Source organism: Triticum urartu, chromosome 1 (assembly GCF_003073215.2).
Source record: "Triticum urartu cultivar G1812 chromosome 1, Tu2.1, whole genome shotgun sequence".
In the NCBI taxonomy this organism is placed as follows: Eukaryota; Viridiplantae; Streptophyta; class Magnoliopsida; order Poales; family Poaceae; genus Triticum; species Triticum urartu.
The window spans coordinates 185716034-185726494 of NC_053022.1; the positions used below are offsets into that span (position 1 = coordinate 185716034).

The 10461-nt window shown below is 46.0% G+C and overlaps 1 long non-coding RNA gene across 1 annotated transcript; it reads right to left on the reverse strand.

Annotated features, from left to right (window-relative positions):
* Nucleotides 1–4171: 4171 nt before the first annotated feature.
* LOC125521955 lies at nt 4172–5242 on the reverse strand. Its single transcript, XR_007289555.1, has 2 exons — nt 4705–5242; nt 4172–4564 (listed from the first exon to the last, which is right to left on the reverse strand). It is a non-coding gene; the product is annotated as an uncharacterized LOC125521955 (long non-coding RNA).
* Nucleotides 5243–10461: the final 5219 nt, after the last annotated feature.

The window sequence follows — 10461 nt, forward strand, 5'->3', positions numbered from 1 at the left end:
GGTTACTCCACTCATGAGGGCAGGAGACAACGGTGGAGATATCAGGGGAAGTTGGAGGCGACGAAGGCAGCGAGCGATAGAGAAGAAGAAGAAAGCGAGCGACAGGGAGGGGGGATTTCTGACAGGTGGTGGCTAGAGAGATGGACACTTAATGGCTCTCTGTAGCGGGTGTTTAAGCGCTGGCGTAATTAAAGTTTTACCCCCCAACAACTAAAAAAGTAAATGCATCTATTGATAAATGAATGCACCATTTGAATGCATCTATTTTAAAATGATAAGATCACATAACAAATCTGCTCGTATCCTTCAAACCAAAAATTGATGGCAAACAGAAAGGTCAAGTACACTACCAAGGGAATAAAAATACATACACAAATAAGCACTTACAAACAAAGAAAGAAGTTCAAAAAATAAAGAACAGAAGTTCAAGTGCACCAATCAGCGAAGTAAAGGCATATGAATAAATAAACACTAAGAAACAAGAAGAAGAAATTCCAATACAAAAACATATGAAGTCCATATCTAACTAAAATACACAACTTAGAAACAATATAGAAGTTCAAAATTCAAATACACACAAAGTACACATGCGGCTCGGCCTCGCGCTACCGCATTGCTGCGTGCTAGGTTTTGACAGGATGCAATGCGGTTATTCTGTTTCCACCCCACCGTACGCACCCCAGAGCCACACCCCTAAGATAGATAGTGGGGTCATGTATGTGACGGACTCGCCTCCGCATGCGACGACGCGGCACGCCGCGTCGTCGCCTGCTCCGGCTCGTTCATGTCTCGGCCTCGCAGGGGGAGGGGAGGGGGTCCCTCCCCCCGGCTCGGCCTCGCGCTACTGCATTGCTGCGCGCTAAGTTTTGACAGGACACACTGTGGTTTTCAATGATTAAATATTTTTAATCCAAAAAAAATTATCAAAATTTATTGATGAAGTTCAAATTTTAAATACACAGAAGTTCGGGGGTTTGAAAAAACATCAGATGAACATGTCAAAAAAAGCAAATTATACATGAGCAAAAATCTAGTAAGTTCAGGTTAAACACATACTAAAGTTCTACCACTGTTCGAAGTATGCAAACATGTTACAAAAAATTAAAAAGGTATGCATGCATACTTGGGATTAAACCCATGGTTGCCCACAGAACAAACTCAAACCCAAATAAAAAATTGAAAATTACAAAAAAAGAAATATAGAGCGCAATGCTGCACCGCCTTGCAACGTGGAAACCCAGAAGTTCAATCACCGGTACCATAGAAGTTCAACTTCTACTACAGAACGTGGATGATACAAAAACTAACCCTGGAGACAGATTAAAGATAAAAGAGGATGCATGTGTCTATGGACCAGCTCCACATTTACACATATGAGTACTGTGAAAAACAAAAAAAACATACACAACATTTTTATAATAATACCAACCGAACAGATCGTATTGCAGCATCACCTAAAAACATGCATAAAAACGACAGAAGTTCTAACACAAAAGGTGCAGAAGTCCAACTTGTAAAACGGACCGTAGAATCATTGGAAAAATACACACTATTGAATTTGGTTCCAGATATAATCACTTGGGTGACTACACCTTCTCAGTCCACGAGATCAACGATATCCTACTCCCCCTAACATCAAACCGATGCGCCACCAAGCTGTCTCATCGAAGAACCGAACCAACGCGGGCGAAAACAAGATCCAATCGCCCGATTTCAGAGTGTATGCGCCTGCCCGACCAAATTAACAACATATGAAGGATTAAATCTCACCACTGCAACCAAACCTGCCGTCTATCTTCATAGAAAAACAAGAAATCCACAGAAGCAGCGGAAACCACTCCCGCGGACGAAGAACACAAAACCCGAAATCAAATCTGTTGAAACTAATGACAAATTGTCCACAAAACTCGTACCTACACCTAATTCCCATCAAGTTAGAGGTTCGAGAACATCCAGTCCATGCATTAAACTTGTAATGAGACACACGTTCATCCATTCCGAGAGCAAATCCGCCAAAATGCAAAATTCCGAATCAAAACGGCCATTTAGATGCAATCAAGGGTATTTGGATTACACTCACATCACAAACAACATGATTGACCAGAATAATTCGCGGGTGAAGACACGGTTGCGAAGATAGACCGAAGGTCAGGTTCCTACATAGGGAAGTTCAGGTTGTGTAACTCAGGAAGTTCAGCTTGTAATCAGAATATTATTCTCATCCCGTGATCAGAATAGTGTTATTCTTCACCCTGAGTGAGGGATAGTTATTCTTCACCCCCCTCTATTTTAATAGCAATGCACTGTAATTTTACGTTCCGTAAATTTTGTCTTATTTTATACGTAAAAATAGATCGTAAGAAAATATTTAGTCGTCGTAAAAAATATTTTATGTTACGTAAAATTACAAACGTGAAAACATAGTGTAAAATATACATAAAATGCATTTTTTTTCTGATCTTATACCTATATTTTTGTTTTCTTATACCAAATTTTACGTAGTGAATCAAGATGAATGTAACTATTTTTATTTCAAACGTAATTTATGTATGAAACAATCGTAAAATTATCTCGGGTGAAGAATAACTTATTCTGCACCCTGGGTGATGAATAGTAACACTATATATTGCACGTTCAATGCGAGGGCACTGCATTTTCAGTAGCAATGGTACTGCAATACACAGACTAGTGAACTTCGTGTTGGAAAAAACTGCACGCGGTATTTTTTCGGTACCTTTTTCGCTATAGTTTTTAACCGTTTATCAGAACGACGCGTGTAATATACCGTTGAGAAGCTATGGATTAGGCGCAACTTCGCCGTGTTGAACACTTCCCGAGATTCACCATAGCTTAAGAGTAGTTTCAAAAACGGTGCGGCTCACGACGAATGGCAGCGAGCATTTTTTTTTGCTTTTTTTTCTAAACCGCTCGTCGGAATGAAGCAAACGATACACCCTTGGAAAGATGTTGTCGAGGCACATCTTTTTCATATCTATTATTTTTTTCTAATTCGTTACGGTTTAAGAGCAGTTTTAAATTTTCTAAATCACGGAATTCCTTTTTTTGATTTTTTTCAAGTTTTGGTCCTATTTTTGCTCTAGTTTTTGAACGGTTTGTCGAAACGAGGCGTATGATACGCCATTGGAAAGCTATGGACGAGGCGCAACTTTCATATGTTGAAATGTTTCTGAGATTCTTTACGTTTTTAGTTAATTTTGAAAATCATGCGGCTGACGACGAGAGGTAGCCGCCATTTTTTGCGAAATTTTTATAAACCGCTAGCGGAATGATTCAAATTATACGCCATTAGAAAGATAGCGATGAGGCACAATGCAACCTTTTCTTGTAGAACACTCTCTCTGATTCTTTACGGTTTAAGAGCGATTTCGATTTTAATGAAATACAGACACTCTGTTTTTTTCATGACACCAAAATCGTCGTTTGTACTGCATCAGACAACAAACCGCACTACCTTGGACTAAAAGTAGCACTTCATCATACGAACAAGTGCACTGCATCATTTCTTTTTTGTGGGACATAAATTTTCCCAAACGAGGTAGCAAACCGCACTTCTTTAGACTAAAGCCCGCACTTTATCAGACGGACAAGTGCACTGCATGATTTCTGTTTTGTGGGACATAAATTTTCCCAAACGAGGTGGAGTGCACTTCATGTCAAGCATTGGTGAACCGCAATACTATGAAAAGTGAACCTCGAGACTAACCCCGCACTTCATCAGACGGACAAGTGCACTGCATGATTTCTTTTTTGTGGGACGTAAATTTTCCCGAACGAGGCAGAGTGCACTTCATGTCAAGCGTCGGTGAACCGCAATACTATGAAAAGTGAACCTCGAGACTACCGTAAACGGGCCGCGACACTACCAAAAGTGAACCGCTTGAGTTTTTTCCAAACTCAATATTTTTTACGTGCGTAGACTGAGCGAATGGACCGTAGGGACTGAACGAGTGAACTACATATAATGAAAAGCGAGCTTCTTTGAGATATTTTTTTCCTATTTACCAAGCAAACCACAGAGGAATATTATAACAAGCTGCATGAGACAACAAAGTGAGCTTCAAAGCCACATCTATCTGATAAAGACACTTTGTTTCTTCCTTATTGAATGCAGTGAACCATAACACTCCTCGAAGTGGGCTGCATCAATCCATTTTTCTCTTGAAAATGAACCATTAATGCTTGTTGAAATGAACTTCTCAACAATTTTTTACACACAATACATCATAGATACATTCGATAGACACGCCAAAAAACCACAAATAGGGGACTAAACTGCATGCTCGTTTGCTCCGAACTGCACGCCACATACGCGGGGGGGGGGGGGGGGGGGGGGGGGGGGGTTCGACTGCACTACAATCACATGGCCGGTGAACCACACGATGTGGACCGGCGAGCTGCACGACACGTCGGGGGAGAGCTCGCCGACGGACGCCCCGCAAAATATGAAAAAAGCAACAAAAAATGTCATGAACTTCAACCGTGTCGTAGCCACACCGCATCTTCTGTTGTAGGGAAGAAGAGAACCACAACGGATCTTAGTGAGCTGCAAAACAAAATTCAATGAGCTACAAAAAATCAAAGGAGCTGAAAACAAGGGGAGAGGCGGGAGAGAAGGAGGGAGGGGCACGGCTTGAACTTGGATCCGGCGCAGGATCCATGGCTCCATGGCCGGGGTCACCAGACCTAGCAGCATGGGTCGGGGTGGGGGCTCTGTCGGAGGTGTCGGGCGGCGCTGAGGAGGTTGCAGTGTCCGATGGAGCCAGGGATCCTGCCGACCGGTGTTCAAGAGGGGCATCGCAAGGAGCTAGGCCCGGGCAGCGCGATGGGCTTGGGGAGGGAGCTAGCATGACACCGATCGAGGTTGGTCTGAATCCATCGGCAAGGAAGGGGCACCACTGCACAAATACAGGCTCGGGATGGTGGTGCCTGTCCGAGGATGCCATAGGAAGGTGGCCGGTGTGGCTGACTGCGGGGAAGGATGTGATGCGACGCACGCGAGAGGAAGGTGGTCCGGCGGCGCGGGGGAGGAGGTTGTGCGGCGGCGCGAGGCAGAGGAGGTGGTGTAGCGGTGTGGGAGGGAGGAGGTGGTCCGGCGGCGTGGTGGGTGGGAGGAGGTGGTGTGGCAGCGTGTGGGGAGGGAGACTTGGTGCGGCGGCACGGGGAGGTCCTGGCTGGGAGGGAGAAATCGTGGGGGAGAGAGAGGATAAGGGTGGGTGGGGCTTTTTTTTGCCCGCATAGTTCGCTTATGTTCATTCCTGGGTTAGTTTGTAGCTATGGTGTTAGCAGAGGTTTACTGTTAGCAAAATAAGAGTCTTAAGAGTGTTAGCAAAATAGACCCACCTTATATATATCCTAAATTCTAAAAAATGCACACGCACTATTTGAAGGGAACGAGCGGCCGGCTCCTGGCCGCTCCATCTCGCTCGTATCGTCGCGCGTGTTGCCAGGTGCTCCCTGGTCGGGGCGCACTATTTTTAGGCTTCGCTAGCTTAGTCTCGGCCTCCTCTCAGGCAGCGTCGATCCCACTGTACGCAACTCCTTCTCGACATCCGGCGTCTTCCGCCGTCGACGCCCCACCGTCAGCACCAACTTCCTCTCCAACCACGACGCCGCCAACCATTGCCACGGATCCATCTACTTCGTGGGTGGCCGCTGCTGCATCTGCTCGGATCTGGCTTCTCGTTGGAGATCCGCGGCAGGAGGTCGAGGAGGGGGACGAGGTGGCTGCACCGAGAGGTCGCCATGCTGACCTGGTGATGGTCCTCGCCCTCGCCCTCCAGGCCCTGCTACTGGTTGCGCTACGGCCACTCCTCCCCTGGCATCACAGACCATCAGATCGGATTGGCATGGCCTGAGCAGCTTGTTCATCTCATTGCGGCGCAGCGCGGCAAGCATCCATGTGACGGCCAGATGCAGATGTTTGCGGCAGGGCTCCGCGGTGGGATCTCCTCCGTGGCACCATCACGGTGATATCCCGCTCGACGGAAACCGGAGAGCTCTTGGCAGTTGGCGGCGGCACAACAATTGCTTTGACATTAGCGGGTGGTGAGACGTGATGTTGGTCATAGTCCACGGCAGCCTCGAGCTCCTGGTGGCCACGGCGGTGCTGCCGGATTGTACTGTCCAGATGGCACGTCAAGGTCGTACGCTAGCCATTGCTCTATGGCCATACCTACCCTGCTAAAATCACATTAATTATCCTGAATGTTGTCAGAAAGAAGAGTTCAGAAGCACGTCACCCTCTATTTGAAAGTTCAGAGTTTTGTATTTTCTTCGGAAAGAGTTGATTTGCTGCAGCCTAATGGAAATCAACGATGGATGATGAAAAGGGGACGTAGTGCTGCAGTAAGGGAAATCAAGGATGGATGGAAAAGGATGTAGGCATGTAGTAGAAGATCACAAACAGCGATGACAGGGGGACACAAGCATGGTGCTGCTGATGTGTAGTTTCATACACACATGCTAAATCATGATTATGCCAGGCACTATTACTGCAAGTCAATTTTACGTTAATTCCTACCACTAGCAAGTTGGGTGCATCAACCTCATGGTCATGGGACCCATGCATTCATGTAAATTGTGGCATCAACGTAAAAAACTTTTGTCAGGTTCGACATGATAGTAACCCAAGTTAGATACACATTCATAGTTGGACAACAAGACGATGCTAAGTTGATTAAATGCCTCTTTATAAGTTGATCTATTGTTTAATATTTTTCGTTGGCATCCACAATAGTTGTAGTTACACACATAGTAGTCCTAATTGGCATGTGCATGGCTGCAGAGTTGCATAATCTGGTCCACATAATCGCATATGAATTGTCGTGGGAGGTTCACACGCCCCGCCGCGAAGTTGCACACTTTCATCGACGCAGGCGCACATGCATGACAACAGAGTTGCACAATCTGGTCCGCATAGTCGCACATGAATTATCATGGGAGGTTCTCACGCCCGGTCGCGGAGTTGCACAATCTCGCCGGCATAGTCGCACACGCATGCACACAGAGTTGCACAATCTCGTCCGCATAGTCGCACATGAATTGTCGTGGGAGGTGCTCCCGCATGGCCGTGGAGTTGCACACTTCTGTTGGCATAGTCACACATGCATGACCACAGAGTTGCACAATCTCGTCTACATAGTCGCACATGAATTGTCATGGGAGGTGCTCACGCATGACCGCGGAGTTGCACACTTCTGTCGGCATAGTCGCACATGCATCGCCACAGAGTTGCACGAACTCGTCCGCAATGTCGCACATGAATTGTCGTGGGAGGTGCTCACACCCGGCCACGGAGTTACACACTCTTGTCGGTATAGTCGCACATGCATGGCCACAGAGTTATACAATCTCGTGTGCATAGTCACACATGCATGGCCACACAGTTATACAATCTCGTGGGAGGTGGTCATGCCCGGCCACAGAGTTACACACTCTCGTCGGCATAGTCACACATGCATGGCCACACAGTTGCACAATCTCGTCTGCATAGTTGCACATGAATTGATGTGTGAGGTGCCCACGTCCGACCACGGAGTTGCACAATCTTGTGTGCATAGTCGCACATGCGTGGCCATGGAGTTGGGACATTCTTATAGGATAGTCCCTCAAACGCGGTTATGGGGGCTGCACACGCACGATGACTATCAGGCAGTTGGCTAGGGCACCGGGGCAGCTGATGAAATTGCATATTTCACTATTAGAGAGTAGTATGAGGTGGTGCCACTAGTGAAAATAGCATGGCCTGGGCAACAAACGAATTTGCACATCTCATTGGAAAGAGACAGTTTGGGGGTGGAGGTACCATAGAGGAAAACTGCACGTCTGCGGTGTACAGGAAAAGTTGCACATCTCTGTCAGGTAGTTGCACATCGACGGCTAGTCAGTTGCACAAAATGAGGAAAAAATTGCACAAAAAAAGTTTGTCAAAACATATCCATGCGGGATCTAGTTTCGAATAGCACGTCGCGATGATTTCAGTGGTGAAAGCAGATCTTAATTTTGATGTTTGGTTCAAAAGTTATGGCTTTTTAAGAAACAAAAATCAAAAAGCAAACTAGATTGTCAACTTCCTTTTGTGTAAGGGGAATCGGGAGGTTGGGACATTGGGCGCTCGAAACGACCAGCGAGCGCCTAGGCGCTGGCTAGACATGTCCTATATTTTAATAATACCCCTTAAGAGTCTTATTATGCTAACACTAGCTTATTCTGCTAACACCTGATTACCGTCCCGCACCAGCGAACTGAACCAGCCCACCCCCACCTCCCGCACGATACCCATCCTCCTCCCCGATCCAAACCCCCACCTACCATCCACCTTCTACCGCCGCCGCCGGAGCACCACCACAGGCCGTCGCTGCGGCGCCCCACCCCAGCCTACCTTCTACCAGCGCTGCTACTGGAGCACCACCACAGGCCGCCGCCACGCCACCCCTCCCACGCACCCAGCCCCCGCCCGCCTCGCACCTCTCCACGACCCCCCACGACCCCGGGATTCCAGCGGTCCACCAACCGTAAGCCGCCGCCCAGGCAGCGGCGAAGGCGGCCGCGCCATCCACACTTCCACTCACCACCGCGTCTCGGCAAGGGGCATTGATAGAGGCTAAGGTGTCCCGATGTTTCGATGAGATGGTGGCTATCGTTTTCTGTGGGAGTTGACCTTGACGATCCGACTACGAACGTGTGAGACGTCGCGCCTTAGCAATCGCTAAACCAACTTCCGAGGGTTATTGACCACGCCGGAGCACGTTCAACCTGACCACGAGGGTCTGTTTCCTGCGAGCAAATGAAGAACAAGCAAGAAACTGAGATTGCAATCTGGATATTGCGAATATAAGATGAAAGCTTTATTGATCAAGGTGGGGTTCTGTGACGTCTTGGTCTGGTCGTTGGACACAAACGAAGTACACGAAGTTGCAATATTTTTGGTCGTATCAAGTGGTATCAGTTTTCAGGTTGCTCGGTGAGAATTTCCAGTTTTCCTAGATTAGATTTATTTTCTTACCTATTGTCCAAGAAAAAGCCACAAAAAAGAGTTAGATCTATTCATCCTTGGTCCAAGCCAGTCTGAGCCTTTGCAATTTTCTTTTCATTGCTTGCATAGTTGAATTATCGGTTGCATCGTCGTGTCGAGTTGCTGGTCTTAGTGTCTAGTTCGTTTAGAGTTTCGAGTTCTGTTCACATTAGTCACGCCACCGCTGCATCATTATCTCTTCCGCTGTCCACCACCCATCCATCAATTTCCACCACGTGCTACCCACCATTCATTGTCATAATAATAGTTGAGATCGTTCACATCTTCACTTGATCCAATCTGCATCTTATCTAGTTTGTTTTGGAAAGAGGGAGAAAAAAGAGAAAAAAAACGAGAGAAAAAAAAGTCAGAGAAAAAAAGGAGAGAAAGAAAAAAAAGTGCGAGAAAAAAAAGAGAAAAAAAAACAAAATTCGGATCTTTTTAGACACAATCTCGTAGTTGAATTCGGATTGAAATCTGTTTTGTGCACTGTTCAGTAAAACAGCTTGGCTGTTGTTTCACATCATTATCTTTACTGCCGTTGTGATCTTCACTTATATCTTGCTGTCCAGAGCTACTTAGTATCCTTCATTGATGCTGGTTGTGCTACGACGTGACCTCATTAGTGTTCTAGGCTCGCGTCTCTAGTTCGGTCTAGCCTAGGACCAGCACAGTACCGTCGTTGAGCGTTTATTCAACATTGCATCTCTGAATTGATTATTGCTAATCTTTTGCTACCATATATAGCCAACCCAGCTCCACATATTTCTACACCGTGTATATGCACGTTCCCCTGGCAATCGCTTTACACAATCTTCGGAGTTATTTGACACCGCTGGTTGCCTGTCACCACCTGCCGCATGGTAAGAACTTGTAAGTTATTGATATTTGCTTTATTGTGAGCACTTTACAACCACATCCTAGTAGTTCATAGGAACATTATTCTCGAATTTTGGTTCTTGTTTCTACTAATCATGACAGGTTCCAGAGATAGAAGTTCTTGGACGACGGACACATCTTCACCATCACGAGAGTTGGGACAACACACACAAGCATATGGTCAGGTTATCTCTTTACCATCATTTGAGGGTAGATCTAATCCTGCTATTTATCTAACTTGGGAGCTTGAAGTAGAACAAGTTTTTAGTCACCATGATTTTTCTAAACTTGAGAGAGTACGAGCTACCATTAGAGCATTTACTGGTTTTGCTTCTGTTTGGTGGAGTGTACATTGTAAGAAAAACATTGATAACCAACCCACATCTTGGAAAGTTTTGAAAGCTGTAATGAGACAACAATTTTTCCCTCCTTATTATCGTCGTGAATTGCTTCGTAAATTTGAAAAATTTAAACAAGGCAACAACACTGTTCATGCTTACTACCAAGAGTTCAAATCTTATATGCATCATTGTGACATAGAAGAATCT